At 38.8% G+C, this 22,815-nt stretch overlaps 1 protein-coding gene across 1 annotated transcript in view; it reads right to left on the bottom strand.

Moving 5' to 3' along the window:
* The window catches only part of unc-104 (kinesin family member unc-104), a 167,008-nt gene extending 145,901 nt beyond the window's left edge, over positions 1–21,107 (bottom strand). Inside the window, exon 1 of the mRNA XM_065236750.1 lies at positions 20,822–21,107. The gene's annotated coding sequence lies outside the window, so the exon portion shown is untranslated. The remainder of the gene's footprint in view (positions 1–20,821) is intronic.
* Between the last annotated feature and the right edge of the window lie 1,708 nt (positions 21,108–22,815).

Below are 22,815 nucleotides of genomic sequence, written 5' to 3'. Positions count from 1 at the left end.
AAACTCTATTTAATATTTTTCGTATAATTTTAAAGCAGGGGACGTTGCAATTATTAAAACCTATGGAAAGCTAAGAATTCAAAATGTGTGTGTTATGGCTATAGGTTCCTATTATGGTGTGTTCCAATTATGGCCTATGGGAATTCCATAGGCCATAACTGGAACACATCATCAAAGGAACGTGTGGCCATAACTGGTACACCTACCCGGTATCTAATTTTGCAAAAAGGGCTATTTAAGCGGCGTTGGTGGTTACTTGGGATTTTTGTACATCTCTTAAACCTTTTAATCATGCTAAAACAACTAACCTTTTTTTTTGCATTCAACAGAAAATCAAACTTCGCACTTGAAAATGGGATTACGCAAGTGTGCGTGTTGTAAACGCCAGAAAGCTCAATTAGATGCTAGATAAAAGCTTCTTTTATCAATCTGTGAACTGAAAATACCAAAGAGAAAGTCGACGAAGAAAATCTGTCAATGTTACTTAGGGCTTAATGCAATGTTAAGCTTGATTTACTTTGTTTCCCAATCAATAGTTATGTACTAAAAAAATGCTGCTACTGTGTTACCTGACTTAAAACGAATAGATTAAATTAGACGAGTCATACGTTTTTATTCGGGGTACTCATATACAACGTTGTTTGGCCAGGATACGACTAGGCCCTACGTTGTGTTGATGATGACAGGAGGAGATTGGCCAAAGGGCGATTAGTTTACGGCGGACACAATTCTATTTTCTTCCGTAGACAAACACTAGAAATTTGCTTTAATTCACTTTTTATTACCACCGCCAGGCATCAGGCCTGGCCGGAGGTTAGAACGTTACTTATATCTAAGTACAAATAATATTTCCACTTATATACTAACACGAAACAATCAAAACGAATCACAGAACCATATTGTTTCAGTACGTACATATAAAAAGTATAAAAGTACAACAAAACATACAAAAACACTATCACAAAAGCAAGGAGCAGCACAGCTGTCATTGTTGCTCAGTATGCATCGCTTCGCTATACCATCACGCCGGGGGGCATTTCAGGGGAAACATGTCAGCAGGGTATAACTCGAAACGTACACAATGACTTTGAACGTCGATTTCTCTTGAATGACCACACATCCACGGAATCTGATTACACTAGCTCATAGAACAAACATTTCTCTGTCAGATGATTTAGTTAGTTTGAGGGGGTTTGTAGTCATTCGTAAGAAACCGACGATCCAAGTCATTGTTTACGTTTCGTGTTAGACCCTTCTGACATGTTACCCCTGAAATGCCACCCGGCGTGATGGTAGCGAAGCGATGCATACTGAGCAGCAATGACAGCTGTGCTGCTCCTTGCTTCCAGCGTTGCCAGATTGTTTTAAAGCTTATCGGTATCAAAGGTATTAAAAAATCGGTATTTATCGGTATTTACTATTTATTTAATTTTATTTTTTTTTTTCGTTTTTGAAAGCGAAAATTTTAACGATTGTAACGACTGGGATTTGCGGGGAATTGCTTTGTTCAACAGCTTTCTCAGTCTTAAAACACTCTTTATTTTTTAATGTAATGTTAAAAATTATCGTTGTTCTCAAGTGGTAATCAAAATTGTGACCAAGTAGTGTTTTTTTCAATTAAATATCATTAATTGAAACCAAAATATGGAAAATCAGCCACAACAACGACTAAACTACTGACAATAACGACAAACAATATTTTCCCTTGAAAAAAGCCACAACCCATGGCCGAAATGTCGGGCAGATTACATCGTAGTCGTTGCAGTGTATTAAGACTGAGCCGTCAATCAAAGCAAAATTTTAGCTTTTGAACTATGATCGGAAAACTCCGGGGAATGTTTGAATTAGCTTCCGAATGGAGCTGAAAAATACATCCAGAGAAAGACGAAAAAGCTCTCCTGGATGAAGTTCGAGAAAAGCTGGATTAACATCCGGGAAACTTCCAAGACACGAATTGAGAAATTTGTGGCGAAAATTCAAATAAACAATCGGCAAAAAAAATTGGATATCACATCCAAAGGAAGCCAGAAAAGTTTAGGAAACCGGAAGTAAATTTCCAGAAGTAGCCATTTCCAGGGAAAGTCAAAAGAAGCTCGGAAAAATCTTCCAATAGAAGTTAAACCTTTGGCTTATGGTCAAACTTCCAGAAGAAGACGAAAGAAATTTCTGGGAGAATTAACTGAACTTCCTGGAGAAGATGAAAGAAACTTCCTAAGGTAGATTGGAAGAAACATCTGAAGAAAGTCGGAAGCCAGAGCGCTTACGCAACAGTCGAAAGAATCAAGGACATAATTCCGGAAGAAAGAGATTCCTGGGGGATGTTATAATGATCCAGAAAGTTTCCCTGATATTCATAAAACATCCCTGAAGACTCCGCAATTTCCCTGAAGTTTTCGGAACATTCCTGAAATGCACTTAGGAATATTCCATAATTCCTTGAAATTCCTTAAAAGTTCTAGTAATTTTCCTGAAATTAGGGGCTGTTTTGGAGCTCGCTGGTCATCCTAGAAGCGCTCGGAACTTCCCTGATTATAATAAGACTACCGAAATATCTCTAATCATATTTGAAGGTCTCTGGACTTTCTTGAAGATTACGAGATCTCTTAAGTGCTCTCACAATTTTCTTGAATTTCTTGTCAGATTGACATCAGCATTGAAGTTCTCTGATCTTCCCGATTTTTTTTTTAATTTTTAAATGTTATCGACACTACCATTCAAAAGCATAGAACTTCCCATAAAATGTTCTCACAATGTTTTAATGTTCATGTAACTTTCCTTACGCCCCTCAAGACATTGCTGAAGTTTTCGGAAAATGCCTGAGTTTCTCGGAACTCCTTTATAATTTCAGCAATTTCATTGAAATTAATTGATCTGTCCGGATGTTCTCTGAGCTTCACTAAAGTTCCTGAAAACCATTTCAAAATTGGTTTATATGGTTTATATATATGATGTTTCCTAAAGTTCACTGGAGTTCGTTGGACTTCTCTGAAATTTCCGGGTTTTCGAATTTTAACAGAAGTTTAACTTTTTAACAGAAGTTTCATTGACTGTCTTTAATTTATCGAAATTTACACGAAAGTCTGGGCTTTTCTGAAGTTTCTTCTTAAATGTTTCTGCAGCTAGTGTGGATCCGCAATAAAAATCTGATAGCATCCTTGAAGTTCCGCGAAAGTTGAAAAAACTGGCGGGAGAAGATGACAGAATCATTTGAGCGAAGGCTGAAGAAGCTTCCAAGATACGGTGAAAGAAAATTCCAGGGAAAGTTCGATGAAACTTCAGGAGATTTAAAAATGAATAAAAATTTCCGGAAGTTAAATAATGTTTAAAAAATATCTCTCAATTCCCTAGGAATTACCGGAAAGAGCCATCGGCTATTTCTCGATTGATGGGTAGCCAAAAACGGTGAGGAAATGCATACATTAGTCGAAAGAGTTAGGGGAAATTGATGTAATGTCGGCTTAAATGCCCCTAATTTGGGCCCATATATAAATTCAGCAATTGACTAAATTTTCAATAGCGACCAAAAATATCCATTAGTACCGTCCTAATGACGCGTTCATCTAGATAAAATTGATAAATAGCAGATTTTTAGCGATGGGCCCAATCTTAGATCCATAGGCCAACATTAGAGCCATTTCGCCTATTCAAAAAGATACAAGTCTCTCACAAAAATTTTCTCCGAAATTCGAGTGCGGGCAGGCATTATAATTTAGATTATTAAAAAAAAAAACGGTATAAATCGGTATAAAATCTCAAAAATCGGTATTCTGAGGAACCTTATCTGTATATCGGTATCTAACTCGGAAATCGGTATAAATACCGATAAATCGGTTTATCTGGCAACGCTGCTTGCTTCTGTGATAGTGTTTTTGTATGTTTTGTTATACTTTTATTTCAAATGTTGCAGAGCCCGGCACCGATGGTGCGATCCAACAAACGTATATTCGTTATAAGGCATCCCGGAAAAAATAACCAAACAATTACCATAAAATAAAATACAGTTACAAGTAAACCTATTGCCAACAATCGATCTTATTGTGTGTATATAGTACACGAAGTTTTAACATATTGTTATTACAATAGATGTACAATACGTCCCATATAGTAAGAGTTTTCAACAATAGAACAACAATACAATTAATGGTAAATGGTTCAAGTTTGTTCGGGAAAAAGTGATTTTTCGTATGGTTAAGATACATAACGACCCCCTTAATCTATTGTATATTCCCCCATTTACCATTGATTATATTGTAGAAACAATACATTCTATTGTTATTTTATCGTTGTGGAGAATACGATTTATTGTAAATACCATAAACTCTATTGTATGGTTACAATACATTTCATTGTACCTCTACGGTTCTTTTTTTTACGGGATGTAACACAGTAGAAGTAAAAAACTTCGTTATGTGACAACGCGACCTAAAAATAGCGTTTTTTCGACATTAACTCTGTTTCAATCGAAATAGGGGAAATGCCTCTAATGTTGGCCTATGGATCTAACCAACCAATTTTATCTAGATGAACGGTATTTATGGATAATTATGGTCACTATTGAAAATTTAGTCGATTGCTGAATTTATGAATGGGCCTAAATTAGGGGCATTTAGGCCGACATTATAGCCATTTCCCCTATTAAGCTGAATAAAAATGTTTCGATTTTACTCACAAAATTTGAAACATGTTTGTCAAGCTTTGTCTAAAGAAAACCTCAATTTTAACGACACAGAAAATAAGAAATGTTGTTGGTAAGTCGTGGTGAAGAACTTCATGGAATGTGATTACATTTGATTCTACTTATTCAAAGTTTTGGGTTTTGGAAATTTTTGTAAACAAAAAGTTGTTAAACATTATCCTGCTGACTAATATAAAGTGTGGTAAGCGTGATTGCTTCTCACACACTCTCCGCAGCAAACAACAAGTAGTTGTTTCAGCTACGTGCATTCACAGAAACCTTTTTATTTCTACATGTGAAATTGCGAAATGTAACTCGAAAAAGGACGCTACAGGGAATCACCTTAAAGGTGATTCCCTGTAGCGTCCTTTTTCATGTTACACTTCGCAATTTCACATGTAAAAATAATAAGGTTTCTGTGAATGCACGTAGCTGAAACTACTACTTGTTGTTTGCTGCGGAGAAGCAAGCAATGTCTGAAATTTGCGGATATATAAACCTCTTAGATTTTGAGTTGTGTGCTCTTGAAATTGCGAGGTGTGATGGAAAAATGGACTCTACAGGGAAACACCTTAATAGAGATCGAAGAAACGGGTACTCGAGACTCTTTAGCATGCTACCTAAAACCACACATCGTAGCATAGATGAGTGCACGGATGGCTTTGTGTTCACTCACTCCACAAAAAGTGACACAACAGCGGGGTTCTGTTTACTAAAAATGAACAAATGAATAATAACATTTGAAACGGGCCTATCAACTTTTGTACACAAAACGTGTTAAGTCTTTTTCGCGCGAACCGAATACGCCCACGCAAACAAACAACACCATCGGGTAGGGGAAATTCTCCCCTTCCCGATAGTGCTCTTGGTTTGCTTGGGCGTACTTCGGTTCTCGTGAAAAGAACCTAGCAAATTGTTTACAAAAAATGATAGGCCCCTTTCAAATGTTATGCGTGCACTCGTCTATGCCTCTACCAGTTGGAAACGAAATTTAGGTACCACCCAAATTGGTAAGATAAAAGTGACATGGCAGTTGGATACCTGCTAAGAAGTTACAGCTGTTTATGTTTGGGCGCTGTTCCACGCATACACCCTTTAGTATTATATATATAGAGAAGAGAGCATGAGAACAAAATTCCATTACTTCATGACGGAAAATCCGCACACACCAAACTGCGCTGGTTACAGAAGGGAAAATTATGAACTACTCAAAGTGCGCGAAAACTAGCTGAAAACCATAAATATTAAATGAGAATAATCGTAGAAACAAAAATGAAGAGCCAGATTGGCTAATCAATTAAAATGTTAAATCATAATCAACAGAAATAAACGTAATTTTACTACCTTTGTATCGAATCATTCCAATATTTTTGATGAGACAATTTAAAAGTATAACAAGGCATGGTAAATCATTGCATTAATTTCGTGCATTCATTCACATTCATTTGCCTCTATCTTCTTTCATCCGGTAAAAAATTGGTCAATTATGATTAAGTGCACGCTGATTACGTTATTGTATAAATGATCAAACTTTATTTCATTTTAAAGTACAACGACTACAAACTAGAGGAAAATTACTTGATTAGGCTTCCGATTTTCCAAATGCGAACTGTCAGGCTTTACGTTTCACACCCAGTGCTGAGATTTGTCATTGTCATTGACAGACTTTCGCGCGTTATTGACAAAATTGTTCGTCACATAGTCACTGACAGACTTGATCCTCAAAAAAAAACCTTTGTCAATTTCTCATTAATTTTTTCATCAATGATTCACCTGTTAACAAAAAGTGTAATTTCGTAAATTCTGTGTTATTGTTATCCAAATAGTTCAGGACGTAGATGTTTGTTCACTTTAGCGGCTCCATGTAATTGTTTTGCTCAAGTCATTGAATTTCGTTTCAAATTTAGCTAATATAAAAATATACACATGTTCGTCACTGACAGCATTGTCATTGACAGTTGACATGGTTTGCCTGGACGATGACTGGTAGCTCAAATGAGTGACCAAAGCATAGAGTCGGTGTATAATGAGTCACGCCAAGAGAAAAAAACAGTTGAACTCACATCACGGTTTTCGAAAGATTCCCTTTCCTTTAACTTGGCAGCAGAGGACTTCTGCATCAACTTCAAATAACTTTTAGCAAGGAAAAAAAATTTACGGCTGTAGTAAATCATTATATCAGAGATTTTGTCGAATTATCTTAAAGAAAAATAGTAGAAATTGTAATTACTGATCATTACAAAACGTACCGCTGACAAATGTAATGCTCACTACGTGTATATGATCATTTCTTCGATTATATTTTATATTTAATAGCAATACCTTTCGTGGATCTTTCATAGCATCGTAATGCTTGTTTACTTTGCACGATAGGTAGCCGGTTTGACAGTTCAATAGGTAGACTTGGCTTCACTCTTGGCGTGACTCATTATACACCGACTCTACCAAAGCAGAATTGTCAATATCACCGTGTATTGTTGAGATTTTGCAGCACTGTTCACACCTTCCATCAGATTTTGTACCGCTATTGAACCATATTTGATTTTGAACGTCAATTTGCTTTGAACTGTTTCTCATTTCCAACTGTTTTCTGAGTTTTCTTTAGGTTCCCACGAATGCCCAATATTTTTCAATTGGATGCAGCTCCGGCGAGTTTAGAGGGTTTTTGTCCTTGAGTACGACTTGCACGTTGTTGGCGGTATACCATTTCTGACCCATTTTATCGTAGTGACAGGAAGCGAGGTTTGGCCAAAACAGCACGAAACAACTGTGTTTCTTCAAAAAAGGCAAACATCGGTTTGGCAAACATTTCTTTTCATAAATATCTTGCTTGACAATGCCAGTTGTCACGAAAATATCGCTTTTCAGCCCACAGGTGCAAATCGACTTCCAAACAAAGTATTTTTCGGGAACTTTGAGAACTTTTTCTGCTTGAACTTATCTTCAACATTTCCTTTTCCGGTAGCCGTGTAAACTCTTGACCTGAGAGCTGCTTGAAATCCGCCTGGACGTATATTTCATCGTTCATTGTAACGCAATCCAATGCAATCAATCTGCGTGGGAATAATTTGAATTTCACTTGTGCGCGAGCAAAATTTAGATACGCTGTTCCTCTTGCGTCGACGCCATTTTGACAACTGAATGGAAAATGGCAAAAACAAAATAGAGGCAACATTCCGTTCCGTGGCACACAGACCTACAAAACCTACATTTCTGCTTTCAATCATGATTTCAGCATTTCCTGATCTATAGTGACAACTTTAGGATGCTTACGGAATTCGTGCTTCATTATAGCCCAGTATCTTTCGATCGGCAGCAACTCCGGTGTGTATGGGGGATTGAGATCCTTCGGCACGAAATTAACCCCATTCGTCTTGTGCCACTAAAGAACGTTCTTGGAGTAGTGACAAGAGACTAGATCCGGCCAAAAAATTGTAGGAAGGTTGTGTGATTTGAGAAACAGAAGTAGTCTTTCTTCAGGCACTCATCCAAGTAGACTTGGCCACTTACGGTTGTAGTTGTTAGGAAAGGCTTGCTCTGTTTTCCCCCACGAACAAATCGCCTGCCAAATCATGAAATTCTTGGGGAACTTCGACATTTGCTGTTTCCTCAGGGACTTTGAAACATCGAACTTGTCTTTCGCAGTCACATACTGGTTTCCCGGAATTTGTTTGAAGTCCGCTTTTATGTATGTTTAATCGTGCAGTAGTGTGTGCTTCCAGAGTTGGTTTGAAATGCTGTCTAACATGAAGCTATAGTGTGATAATTTATTATCTAGAGAATGGTCTTTAGAAGAGGGTAGATGGCATGTTAGATAGCATTTCAAACCAACTCTGAATATCGCTAGCTTCACGTATGAAGTAACATAAAAACACTTTGAATGTAACAACTCAAGGCGGGAGTAGCCGTCAACAATGCTGATGATGGTAGAGCACGCAACAACCACCCTACTGCTTTCTCTCTTAGGCTCTGAACCATTTGGCGTTTTTTTTAACTTTTGGTTAAAATTTGACAGTTGGAAAGTTATCGATTAACCCTGCTATCCGAGCATGGTTATTTCTGATAGACAAGAAGTTAAATTTTGACAACCGTGGCTCGAAAAACGGTCGATCGACAGTACGGGGATTTTCGAACATAGAAAATAACTTTCGAAATGTCACTTTAAACCACGAGTTAAATTCAACTCAGCAAATGGTTCACAGCCTTAGATGACCACGTTGGTCATGACGAGAGGAGCAGCACAATAGCTGGGTAAAGAAGAATTGCATTATAACACACCATCGACTGGAAAATGCTTTCGGAAACGTGGGGCTTTAGGTAGTAAGTAGTTAAATTCTTCTTTATTTTGATTTGTTATGTGGTTTACAATTGCTAATACAGGGCAAGAGGTTAGCCAGAAGGGCTCTTCATCTTTGGTGAACTTTTTTGATTTTGTGTTGTACATGTTGTGATTTAAGGCCCAAACGCAATGCGGGCGGAAGCGGAACGGAAACGGAAAGTTTGACAGTTGTCACAAATGACATCAAGATGCCTAACCGAAGTCGATTTGATTCTAACTAGTTTTCAATCCGACAAGTAGGCTTGCTTAGATCGGGCTTTTCCGCTCCCACTGCCGTTCCGCTTCCGCTGTCATTGCGCTTGGGCCTTTACTGTGTAATTTTTTATTTGTTCCAAATTCAAAATAAATTACATTTCATTTTAACCTAGGTGCTCCTGTTACTACAGTAACTTACCAGCCTTAATTGTTATGATATATATCTAAGTATTTTTACATTGTTCCTGTCTTGGCAATTCAGTATTTTAAACAGGTTTTTTAAACCTGCATGTCAGTATAACAATTGATATCTTAAAACTAAAAACTAAAACAAAATCTTATCTAAGTATAAAGGGGATTAATCGTTATAATTGAGGATTGCAACGATTTTTGCCTGAAATTATTAATAATTTTGTTGGACATTTGTTCTAAAGTCTCAACATTCGAAATTCTATGTACTTCGGTAGTACTGTACCAGGGAGGCAACTTCAAAATCATCTTCAGAATTTTGTTCTGAATCCTTTGAAGTGTTTTTTTCCTGGTAGTGCAACAACAAGACCATATTGGCACAGCGTAAAGCATAGCCGGTCTAAAAACTTGATTAAATATTAGAAGTTTATTCGTCAGGCAAAGTTTAGATTTCCTGTTTATAAGAGGATACAAACATTTTATATATTTGTTACATTTGGCTTGAATGCCCTCAATGTGATCTTTAAAAGTTAATTTTTGGTCAAGTACTATTCCAAGATATTTCACTTGGTTTGACCAGGAAATTGGAACTCCGTTCATAGTGACTATGTGACTACTACACACAAAGAACAAAAATTGTTGCTATAAAAATATTGCATGATCAAATTAAAAGTATGCCAAATTTCGTAGTTTTAACTATGAAAATTTTCAAAATAAAACATATTTTTTTGGTTTAAAAGTGTTGCTTTCACTTTCGGCTTGTAATTTTAAGAGTGTATTTTTTAGAATAAAAGTCGAAAACTGTCAAAAACCTCTTCATTGCAAAGTTTTTGACAATACTGGACCACCGTTTCCCGCCAAATTAGACATGTGAAAAAGAAAGTAAACCAGCAGCTAACATGCATGAGCAGCAGCAGTTTCCCACATTTTCATCCGCCGGCGCGCTTGTTTCTCTTCTGACGCTATCAAGTGGAAGGATCGGAAGGATATTCCAGTTACGGGATTTGGAGGTAGGTTGATGAAATTTTCGAAAACTTTCGATCATGCTTCCGATTTTACTAATTTATGTGTTTTGAGCAGCCTCGTCAGTCTTGCCGGAAAGAAAGGCTACTCCCACCATCACCATCACCAACTGTATCATTTGCGTAAAATGCTTCTCATGGAAGATTCCACAATTCAGTTCCCTTTCAGTCATCATCAAAAATATAAATAAACGAATATATATTAAATAAATTATTTCTATTGTTATTTTCTTCAAAGCATATAGCAGTCGAATTGAAAAATAATTCATATTTGAAATGAAAACATACATCGTTGCGTTAAAAATGCCCATCTTTTAAATTAAATCCTTTCGTGAGTCTATTTAAAAACATGGGTTTTTATATTGACAGTTCTACAATTTGATTTGAAAGTTTCTACTTTTAAAAGTAAAAATTTGGTTGTTTTTGAATTGAAAGTTGGCTGACTTTTGTTTTGAATGCTAAAGACTTTCTACCAAAAAGAACCAACGCAAACTTTTAATTCTACCAATGGTTTTTTTCAATTTCATTAATGATAATTTTTTGTGTGTACTAGGTTTCAAAAAGGAAGCTCTAGGCTTATGTGGAAATATTATAAGTTGAGTTTTGGAAGCGTTGGGAGAAATCTTCCATTTTTGTAAATAAGAAGAGAAAATATCTAAACTTTTCTGCAGTCTGCTGCAAATAACACGAAGCCTTCTTCCTTTAGCGGAAATGCCTGTGGCAAATCAGGGAGGTCCGAAGTGAAAATGTTGTACAATATAGGCCCAAGAATGCTACCCTGAGGAACTCCTGCACTAATAGGTAGTCGATTGGATTTGGAATTTTGGTAATTTACCTGCAGAGTTCTGTCAGTTAAATAATTTTGAACTAATTTCATAACATAAAGCGGAAAATTAAACTTTTTCAATTTAGCAATCAAACCTTCATGCCAAACACTGTCGAATGCTTTTTCTATGTCTAGAAGAGCAACTCCAGTTGAGTGGCCTTCCGATTTGTTTGAACGAATTAAATTGGTAACTCTTAAGAGTTGATGAGTAGTTGAATGCCCATGGCGAAATCCAAACTGCTCATCTGCAAAAATTGAGTTCGTATTGATGTGAAGCATCATTCTATTCAAAATTATCTTTTCAAAAAGTTTACTTATTGAAGAAATCAAACTTATTGGGCGGTAGCTAGAAGCTTCAGCTGGATTTTTATCCGGCTTCAAAATTGGAACAACTTTTGCATTTTTCCATTTATCAGGAAAGTATGCCAAATGGAAACATCTGTTAAATAATTTTACCAAGAAAGACAAGGTACTCTCTGGGAGTTTTTTGATGAGGATATAGAAAATTCCATCATCACCTGGAGCTTTCATATTTTGAAACTTTTTAGTTATAGACCTTACTTCGTCCAAATCAGTCCCCCAGGAATCATCAAAAATATTTTCCCGAGAGAAAACATTCAGATAATCCCGAGCAACCTGATTCTCAATAGACCCAAAACTGAAATTATGGGAACTCTCGAATTGCTTAGCAAGTTTCTGAGCTTTTCCAAATTTGTGACCAAAATTTTACCACCTTCTTTAAGCGCTGGAATAGGCTTTTGAGGTTTTTTCAAAATTTTTGTGAGTTTCCAAAAGGGTTTGGAACTCGGGTCTAATTGAGAAACATTATTTTCAAAAGTTTTGTTCCTCAGGGCAGAGAATCGCTTTTTAATTTGTTTTTGCAAATCCCGCCAGATAACTTTCATGGCAGGTTACTACGGTTACATTTTTAAGACGGATCAAGAGCTGAAGATCATCGTCTATTATAATTGAATCGAATTTAACCTCGCATTTTGGTATTGAGGCAGCTCTTGCTTCAACTATAGAAGTAGTCAGAGATTCAAGAGCATAATTAATTTCATCTTTGGTTTGCAAAGGAATGTTTGGATCGAAGTTATATTCCATAAATGTTCGATATTGCTCCCAATCAGCTCTATGGTAATTGAAAGTAGAGCTGTTGGGATTAGAAATTATTTCTTGGGATATTTCAAAAGTTACTGGAAGGTGATCAGAACCGAAGTCAGCATGAGTTACCAATTGGCTACAAAGTTGACATGAATCAGTTAAGACCAAATCAATAGTTGAGGGATTTCTTGCAGAAGAAAATCATGTTGGACTGTTTGGATATTGAATAGTGTAATAACCTGCATAACAATCATCAAACAGAATATTACCATTGGAATTGCTATGAGCATTATTCCATGAGCGGTGTTTTGCATTAAAATCACCAATAATGAAGAATTTAGACCTATGACGGGTAAGTTTCTGAAGGTCACCCTTGAGAAAATTCTTTTGCTGGCCTACGCATTGGAATGGCAAATAGGTAGCTATAAACGTAAGTTGTCCAAATTTTGTTTCAACAGAAACACCCAACTTTGGTTTCAAATGAAGAAAGAATTTTATCTCTGATTCGTCTATGAACAATGATGGCAACGCCACCACAGGGTCCATCAAGACGATCATTTCTATAAATTAAATAATTTTAGTCCTTCTTAACCTTATGGCCAGGTTTAAGGAACGTTTCAGTTATAACGGCAATATGTACGTTATGAACTCTCAAAAAGTTAAATAGCTCGTCTTCATTATCTTTAAGACATCGAGCATTCCAATTTAAAATATTGAAAGCTTTAAAATCCATTACTGAATTTTAAAGTCATGACAATATTATTAGCAAATTTTACTCCAGTTTGAATAGCATCAAACATGGAGTTAGATTTAAGCATATCAGAAATCATGTCAATTAATGAATTCTGTAAAAATTCCATTTTAGGGCCAGTAATGCTTCCTAAGTCGAGGCGAACCAGCCCCAGGCTGAATTGGCTGAAAGCCTCCCTAATAAAGATAAATTAATTAATTAATGCTTCCTAAGTCAAAATTGTCAAAATTTCCGTTAGAACGTTGGTTAGTATTTTGATTTCTACCCGCTGCAATAGCAGCATAGGTAGCTCCATTAACTCGCTGAACATTGTTAGCAGCGAGGGGAGTAGGTACAGATGAAACATTTGAAGCAGGGGTGATATTTGTACCTACGGGTACGAATGTAGAATTTGTTCCTCGCTGACCGTTGTTAACAGCAGAGGAATTTGTACCTGTTCGGAAACGTGGAGCGTTTCCTACCTGATGGTTAGAACGAGATTGTAGGATCGCTTTGCGAGTCTTACATTCCTAAAAATTGGATTTGTGGTTTTCACCACAATTTGAACATTTAAATTTCTTAGGATCTTCCTTAACAGGACAGTCGTCCTTTGCGTGAGAGGAATCACCACAATTCATGCATTTAGCTGGCATGTAGCAATTTTTAGTTCCGGGACCCCATACCTGGCACTTACGGCACTGAGTGAGGTTTTGGAAATTTCCTCCAGTCTTCCTGAAGTGTTCCCACTTCACTCGGACATGGAGCATAAGGCTAGCCTTTTCTAAGGCCTTAAGGTTGTTTAGTTCACTAGACTTGAAGTGAACTAAATAAAAATCATTAGAAATCCCGTTGCGCGAATCGCCAGGACGGGATTTCATTTTCATTTTGATTACTTGGAGTGGCACAACTCCAAGTAATTTTGCCAGTTCATCTTCGATCTGATCCAGGGATTCACCACTGGGCAGTCCTTTCATGACAACATTGAACACACGTTCAGTTTTGGTGTCGTAAGTAAAAAATTTGTGCTTCTTCTCAGTAAGATACTTGAGCAGACATTTAAATCCGTCCAAGGTTTCAGCCAATACACGGCATTCACCCCGACGTCCAATTTGTAGTGAAAACTTAACTTTCACGAAATTCAAAAGTTCCATGCGAAGAGCATGGAAATCGGAAGTGGTTATCACAATAGGGGGAATCTTTTCCTTCATGGCATTAAGCCGGGAAAGTTTACTAGAATTTTTCTTGGATGATGGATCATTCTCATCATCCGTGAGCAAATCAAATTGATTACTCAAATTAATTTCATCAGAAGGGGGGTCAAGAGTTTGCCCCTTTCTTTTGCGTTTAGGCCATGGCGGCAGTAAATTTTTATCCAAATCGACGTCCAAGCAGATTACTATAAGAATCTGAAGGATCGAAGAGGAATTTTCCAAATCGATATCCAAGAAGGATTACCTCGGGTAAGGTCCAAACAAGGATCGAAGAGGAATAAGAGTTGAACAAGGTAGAAAATGTTTTACAGCTTGAGCACTGAAAAGTGCTGTTTAAATTTGTTGTAGTTTTAGGTAGTAGTAACACTTCCTTAAGCAAAAAGCAAATAGATCCGCACGACAAGAGAGCACGATGCGGACTGATTTACTGTGTAATGTTTTTCAATTTTCTTCTTGTGAAGTATGTTGTTTGAATGTTTTAATTTGTTATTCTACCTACTTAACCTAACTTAACCTAACGTGCCAGATCCCTGACGATCTGTTGATCGGATCGCCTACAGCAATCTCTGAACCTTACGATGGAGTCAGCTCTCCGTAACTCCAGTGTCTGAAGACCAGCCAGGCGGTGGACCTCAAAATTTCTAGTCCGCGGGGACTGTTAAGGATTATCAAGGATCTTGTTTTGGATCCTTTGGAGTTTGAGGTGATGGCATTTGGCGCAACTCCCCCAGATTGACATCCCGTATTCTATTACGGGAGCTTATTTTTCAGGGACAGGGTAGACCTCCTATTGAGGCTTTAGGTAGTAATGAAACGTCACTAGAACTATTCCACAGCCGCAGACAGTAATGAGCAAAGGCTGGCGCACACTTTTTGCCTGTAGATTTATGATTAAGTGCACACTGGCAAAAGGTGTGCGTTTGACTTTGTACTGTCGCATTAATAGCCCTTCGCTGATTTTCAACTTCTATTCAATTTTCATACTGCCGTACTCTAACAGAACTATCTACCTATACTCTTCTAAAGACCATTCTCTAGCTAATAAATTATCACACTAAAGCTTAAGGTGGTTCGCTGTGAGATCCTTATTCTCGCTACCACTTCGAAACTTTAAGTGCACAAATATCAGCTTCCACGACACGTACTACAATGCAACTGTTACTCCACGTTTGCTGCGCTGCAGCATACATGCAGTAGCAATTTCAGGTGAAATGGAACTATAATTTCCGAGATGTGTGTAATTGAAAATTCGAGGTGGAAATGCATTTATAGCCTACGTGGTGGCCATTTGTGGACTCTACAAGGAATCACCTTAATGTTAGATAGCATTTCCATCCAACTTTGAAAATCGCAAACTTCGCGTATGAAGTAACATAAAAACAGTTTGAGTGTGTTTGTCAACATTTGTGTATACAGCTTACGTGCCCGCGTTCTAGCTGTCCTATTTTTTCGCGGTTTGGTGCTTTCTGAACCTTGAATCAACGTAGTCCTAACCGTTTCTTGGCTTTCTACACGAAACTTTTTGTCAGGTGCATTTTTTTAGCGACATCCCGAACTGAATAGTTGGGTTTGCGTTTGAAGGCAGCAACCACTGCTTGTAATCTTCAACGCAATACGGAACACTTTTTCTTGCACTTACTTGCTTCCGATCGCCAGTTCTCCGAAACGTTTTATGACACGAGAAACAGTAGATTGTTGGATTCCCAACATCTCTCTGATGGGTCGGTGCGAAAGATGTGGGTTGTTGAGGTATTTTCAAAACTACTAGAAATTTCACAATGCAACTCACGCAGTGTAAACAATACACGATGAGGCCATTTCACCCAAAATTGCATTAAAATTAACCCAAAATGTTACAGCTTTTAGAAAGTGATGCAATTTAACTGTGGACACCCTTTAAGACCAAACCCGAGCGTCTGTTCACCATGGAGGTGCGGCTCAAAACGGCGTCTGTTCTCCCTGTTAGGAGCGGCTGATCACCGTCCTAGCGCCAGCGTGTGACTCTAAAGAGAGCTGTGCACGATGGTCTTCCGACGAGACAGTGGGTTGAGGCAGGCCCAACAAGCCGCCCTGGAAAAAAACTTAAAGTTGCAAATACTGATGAAAGAAATACGAATCGGATCAATCGGCTTAGAACTACGCGACGAAATAAGGACTACGATTGGAAACTCGGAACATGGAACTGCAAATCGCTCGGCTTCCCGGGCTGCGATAGGTTAATCTATGACGAACTTCAACCACGCAACTTCGAAGTCGTAGCACTGCAGGAACTTTGCTGGACGGGACAAAAGGCATGGAAAAGCGGGCATCGAGCGGCTACTTTCTACCAGAGCCTACAAGGTACTCTCCTAAATTCTATGCCACCGCCTGTCACCATTTGCAAGAGAGTTCGTGGGGCAATACCAGGCGGGATTCATGGGTGCCCGCGCTACCACGGACCAAATTTTCGCGATTCGGCAGGTCCTGCAGAAATGCCGCGAATACAACGATGAACATCATATGTTCATCGATTTCAAATCCGCATACGACACAATCGATCGAGATCAGCTATGGCAGATTATGCACTAGTACGGATTTCTGGATAAACTGACGCGATTGGTCAAGGCGAGGATGGATCGTGTGATGTGCGTTGTTCGAGTATCGGGGACACTCTCGAGTCCCTTTGAATCTCGAAGGGGGTTACGGCAAGGTGATGGACTTTCGTGTCTGCTATTCATCATCGCGTTAGAAGAGCTGGGATAGACACGAGTGGCGCGATCTTCAGAAAGTCCATCCAGCTTCTTGACTTCGCCGATGACATCGACATCATGGCACGGAACTTTGAGACGATGGCGGAAACGTAAATCATACTGAAGGCTGAAGCTAGGCGGATTGGACTTGCCATCAACGCATCAAAGACAAAATACATGAAAGGAAGAGGTTCTAGGGAAAACAATGTTAGCCTCACACCCCGAGTTCAGATTGACGGTGACGAAATCGAGGTGGTCGCCTAAAATGATACCAGCATAGAAATTCAAAGACGCATTATGTCATCGTGCCTACTTTGGACTCCGGAGGACTTGAGAGACTTGGTGTTTTCGAACGGAAGGTATTGCGTACCATCTACGGTGGAGTGTAGATGGATGACGGAACGTGGAGGAGGCGGATGAACCACGAATTGACCAGCTGCTGGGAGAACCATCCATCGTCCACATTGCGAAAATTGGGCGATTATGGTGGGCTGGGCACGTCGTAAGAATGCCGCACGACGACCAAATGAAAATGGTTCTCGAAAGCGACCCAACAGGAACAAGACGAAGAGGTGCGCAGTGGGCAAGGTGGATCGACCAAGTAGAAGGCGACCTGCAGAGCCTTCGCAGACTACGAGGCTGGCGAAGTGTGGCCATGGATCGAGTAGAGTGGAGACAACTTCTTCGGACAGCAGAGGACAACAAGGCCTTTGCCTGATTGGTACGGTAAGTAACCCTTTAAGACCTAAATCAAATTTCAAATATGGTAAAATATGTGTTCTAACTTTGTATCGAAATAAATTTTGAAAAAAAGGTGAGGAGCAAATGTGAAATTTCAGATACGGCCAATTAGGGGACCACTAGGCCTAAAAGCTGATCATTTAGAATAAATCACCCAGAAAATTCATGCGGATTCTTAGCGTTTTCAAAAAAAAAAAAGACGCTAGAAAAATTCTAACCTTAATCCCTTGGCCAGTGATTGGAAGCCAGTGAGTGGAGACCCTCATCTAATCAATTTTAGACCAACAAATTTCTTTCAGCGAACAACACCCATGGTATGTGCTCGTAGTTCAAAATCTTTTTATCGGAGCCGCCGAACCACTTGGTACCTTTCATATATCTAAGATAAAGAACAGAACATACCATCTGCTGCCGCGCTCTATGGAGGAAGATAACAAGCAAAACAGAACGAATTTACTCCTGGGATCGATGCTGGAGCATCTTGTTGTCCCGATATTCGCTGCTCACGTACCACTTTTTCCTTTCCTCAAGTAGGTATGCATGACGGAAAGAAGCAACGTTCACTATCGCGATTTCGCGATAAGCAAACCAGTTTTCTTCTTCCTAGATCCTAGCAGATTGCAACCTATCTGTTTCTTCTTACGTAAGTGGAAAACCTGCGCTAGTGTTGAGTTCAATAATGTATAACCTTGTGGAAACTAGCAAGGGAATTTGATTCGATAGAAAAGATGTACGTGTGTTTTGCTTACAAATGAAGAGAATTATTGTTCTCCAATATGCATTAAAGTAACCAACGTTCGCTAAGACTTGGATTTTTTCTTAGTAATACCGTTTCTACTAGAGGTTATGTCAACCCTCAAGCAGTGTGCAATGATCAATTTTGAAGATGATAATTGAAAACATTCAAAGTTTACCAATGCATGATTTTGTATATCGAGTGGCCAAGTTCTACGATACGCCCAGGGAAATTGAGAAAAATTCAAACCAACCGAAGATCACAAAAGTCGAAATACACATGTATCATCTTAACAACGTCCATCCACCACCAACATAAAGTAACAAAGCATAAAATTGGAATCGCTATAATCTGGTTTGGTTTTTGGCACAAATTGTGTTCGCTATTGGAAGGGAATGAATTTGAGCAATAAAATTGAGCAATTTAGAAAAGTGTCTTCCTGTTCCTACCTACAGCCACCCAATCCCGGTGGAAGATGTCGGGTATACCAGCATATCGATGTGTCCGCTGCTGCTGGTGATATATTTCATTTTGCTTCCTTGTGTCTAGTCACATGAAAGTTTATCCCGAACAGTGAGTCAGTTTAAAGCAAATGTGTTTGAAAACCAACATTAACCGCCTTCTATTCAAACTCCTTGTGACGCAGAGCAAATTAACATAATAGTATTATTAAAAATAGCCGTCAGCAATTTTACCCTTTTGATATGTTGACATCCAAATGTCCGTTGAAACGTACAAAAATCACACCAAAATCAAAAGCCACTCCAGATGTATGGCGTACAATATACTGTGTACGTTTTGTATGAATATTAAAAATTACTGGATATCATGAATTTTAAAACCATTTGTTATGAGAGAACAACTGTAACTACGGAGTTTTATTGTTTGACCAAATTAAAGAACCAATAAGACATATTTTAACCAACAGCTCAAACAGTATCCACTGTGCTCTTAGTGGATGCTGCATTCGGATCAACGCCAACCCACCATCGATGACGACACAGACAGGAAAAAGACTAGACCGGGAAATACGAATTATGGCCTGAACAAACAGATCGCCGTCTTCCCATACACCTCCCACATCTTGTCTTGGCACAGCGGCCAACCTAAATTGGCATCATATTGTTGTTCACTTATACGGGCGCAAAGACGACTAGGGAGGAAGCGAGTGCAAGTGAATAACAAATCCTTCGGGAATCGAATGACTAATATTTTTATCCGCCCAGTCGGAATGTAAAAGTTGTTTCTTCGTTTCGTCTAGCTCCAGCACGGTTCTGCTTCAATGTTCAATGTGGATTTTCTTTTCGAATCTCAGAGCCATTCGCGTCCGAAGTGCGCCGTGCCTGCCAGGCGTGAGTTCAAAATTTTCCATTATTTTCCACCTGCTCCTTCTGTTTTCATGCGCCTCGGAACCTTCCTGCTGGTCGTCAAATGAGGAAATGTGGTAGTGGAAATGGAATTGCCGAAGAGATTTGAACAGTACGTGAGGGATTCTTGTGATTTCCGCGAAGGAAAATTCTATCGTTACCAAGAAGGTAGATAGAGACGTTTATCTACAGAAGAATAATTTTATAAAATTGAAGGATTTAGGAAAGGAAATTCAAAGCATTACTTTTAATGACCAACCATGCGCCTCCGTTTCTGTTTGGCATAATGTATGTACGCTTTACTAGCACAACACTGATCTATTGCAGTTTATGATCTATGGTTGCACCACCGTTGACGAACCTGATAAACTTGATACTTGAAGGAAAATATTACCGCACAACTTTTAGAAAAGCCTAGCTCTATAGATTATTCCAGCCATCCACTAAACGATTCTCTCCATGCACCATAAACCATACAACGGACCATTTGGTGGTCAATTATATAACCTTGCATGGATACCCCGAGTCCTTGCGCAATAAAATTGATTCTGCATCCTCTCGAACGTTAGCCGTTCTCGGAGCCGCCAGAATGGAACAACGTTCGCTATTGCTTACCTACGCTTTCCCCCTAGGTACCTATATCTATACACACATATGCTCCACGAGAAGAATAATTCGGGGTGGATAAGAGAAGAGTAAGCAGCGCGGGGATCGATCGATCCGCGGAAGAAAGAATTCGCATAAAGCATACCTTGCTTTGAAAGGCTAATTGCGCTGAATCATAAACGCAAAAATAGATCTTCACTGAACGTTACCAAGATTTTTGTTTGAAGCCCTACATTATTTATAAGGTTCATACCCAAATTTGCACCAAACGTCCAAATGCAAAAATTTGTCGCAAGGGTGGATTCTCCCCACAGAAAAACTGTATTGCAAACATATTGTCCACCTACCTACCTTGAAACGGAAGTCCTTGAGAACTAGTTACTTTATAGAGCACGGTTCACAGCTTGGAATCTTCCCGAGGACACCACTTATCACTACCGATGATTCACACAATATTCACCAAGCACCAAGAAATTCCTCTTCAACCAACGACACTGGATAGCAGGCAAAAATGTCCTGATTCGGGAGTGAAAACACTGGCTCAAACGGGGCGCTACAGTATTGGGAAAATTCGATTTTTCTATCTCTCCTGCTTGCCTTCTCCACACACACTCACCCACTTTGCTCTTCTGTGCTCTTCTGACACTGGCTGCGAATCTGCTCTGTTATCATTTTCCCGTGGTGGAAAACGCAAACCAAAATGTGCTGTCAGTTGGGTGTTTACAAAATTTGTTATGCTGTCGCTTTGAAGACGATGCAAAAAATGGGCACAACTGTCAATGCTACACGGAAAATTGCTGTTAATCACGCTAACAGTGGGAAACTCAGCTCCAACTTGGATTAACTTTTAATATTGTCGGTACAGTTTACTTATAGCATACCGAAAAAAAATAACAACAAAAATACATTAAAAAACAATGTAACAATATGACGAAAATTATTGTCTTAACAATGATTAATGTTGTTACGGCTTCAATAAATTTACCTTGATTTATGTTGTACAAAACAGTAAATTTCATGGTACATGGAAAATTTGCAATAAAAAAGGGGGGTTGTTAAGTATCTTAACAATGAAATTTTCCTGATTTCCCAATATATATTTTTTTTCAATAACATTATATATTATTGTTATTTTACTGTTGGTTGGCGAATTTATTGATTAAAAAAAATAACAGTGTACTTTAGAGTGAATGTGTTGGCTTGACAGATCTACTCTATCGACTTTAAAAATAAATCGAATAAATAAAACATCGCCCTGGGAAGGGAAGGGGGTGGTATGTCTGTTACGGGTGAGTCCTTTTTTTAATGGTTATGGATTGAGATTCGATCCGGAACTTGTGAGAAATGGAGGCCAACTCCCCTGCACTCGATCTCTCTAGGTCACGTCTCCTTGGTGGTTGAGCGTCGTTGATAAGTTAATGCATTCTACTGGAGAGAATCGCCCATGAAATATGCTTCCACCTGAGAGTTCCTTCCTGACATCTTCAAGTGATGGAATTTTTATTATTATATTGTATGATTATTGACTGCACGGAAAAGGTCTGCATTAAGCGGGATTTAGATGAGGCAGGTGAGTTGAATTCAACTCAAACCGATCTGGTCGTAGGCGTTCAATTTACTTGGCAACGAATAGAGCAAGTCTGATATCGGTCAGATTTCTGGACGTTCATTTCGCAGTTCAAACGTTCAAGTGAGTTGAACGCTGAATTGAACCATCTTAACCCAGCTTTAGAGAGGGTCTAGGATAAGAGATGAGTGGACGCGGACTGGCTGGTTTTGAGCCAAACGAACTGTCAAAGCCAGAGCCATACGAGCAGCGCCTATCTCTATTACATTGGTAGTGTTGCTGACCCTCTCTGCATGCTTCAATCAGATTTATTTTTATTGTTCGTGAACCACAATAAAAACACACCAATATTTAATGTAACAACAATTTTTATTGTAATAGATTTGTTCATTATGACGAGGCTCGGTAGCTCAGTGGTTACCGTTTCTGCTTACTGATCCCAGGCCCGTCCCCTTCCTTGCAATTTTTCACTTTGCCTTATTCTATACCCACTAGATTTTAATGAAAACAAATTCTTCTTTAACACCGATCGCATCACTTACCTTAGTGTGGGTACTGATCTAAAAATAGAAATTGGATGAGTGCGCGCGCGCGTGTGTGTGTGTGTGTGTGTGTGTGTGTGTGTGTGTGTGTGTGTGTGTGTGTGTGTGTGTGTGTGTGTGTGTGTGTGTGTGTGTGTGTGTGTGTGTGTGTGTGTGTGTGTGTGTGTGTGTGTGTGTGTGTGTGTTTGTGTAATATAATCGCTCTACCAAAAAATGATCCCTGCGTGTGCGTGTAA

The sequence above is a fragment of the Ochlerotatus camptorhynchus genome, unplaced genomic scaffold, assembly GCF_037179485.1.
Source record: "Ochlerotatus camptorhynchus isolate MF236.1 unplaced genomic scaffold, CSIRO-AGI_Acam_v1.1 ptg000041l, whole genome shotgun sequence".
In the NCBI taxonomy this organism is placed as follows: Eukaryota; Metazoa; Arthropoda; class Insecta; order Diptera; family Culicidae; genus Ochlerotatus; species Ochlerotatus camptorhynchus.
Note: the sequence above shows the minus strand (reverse complement) of the source record. Positions and strands in the feature narration are given on the sequence as shown.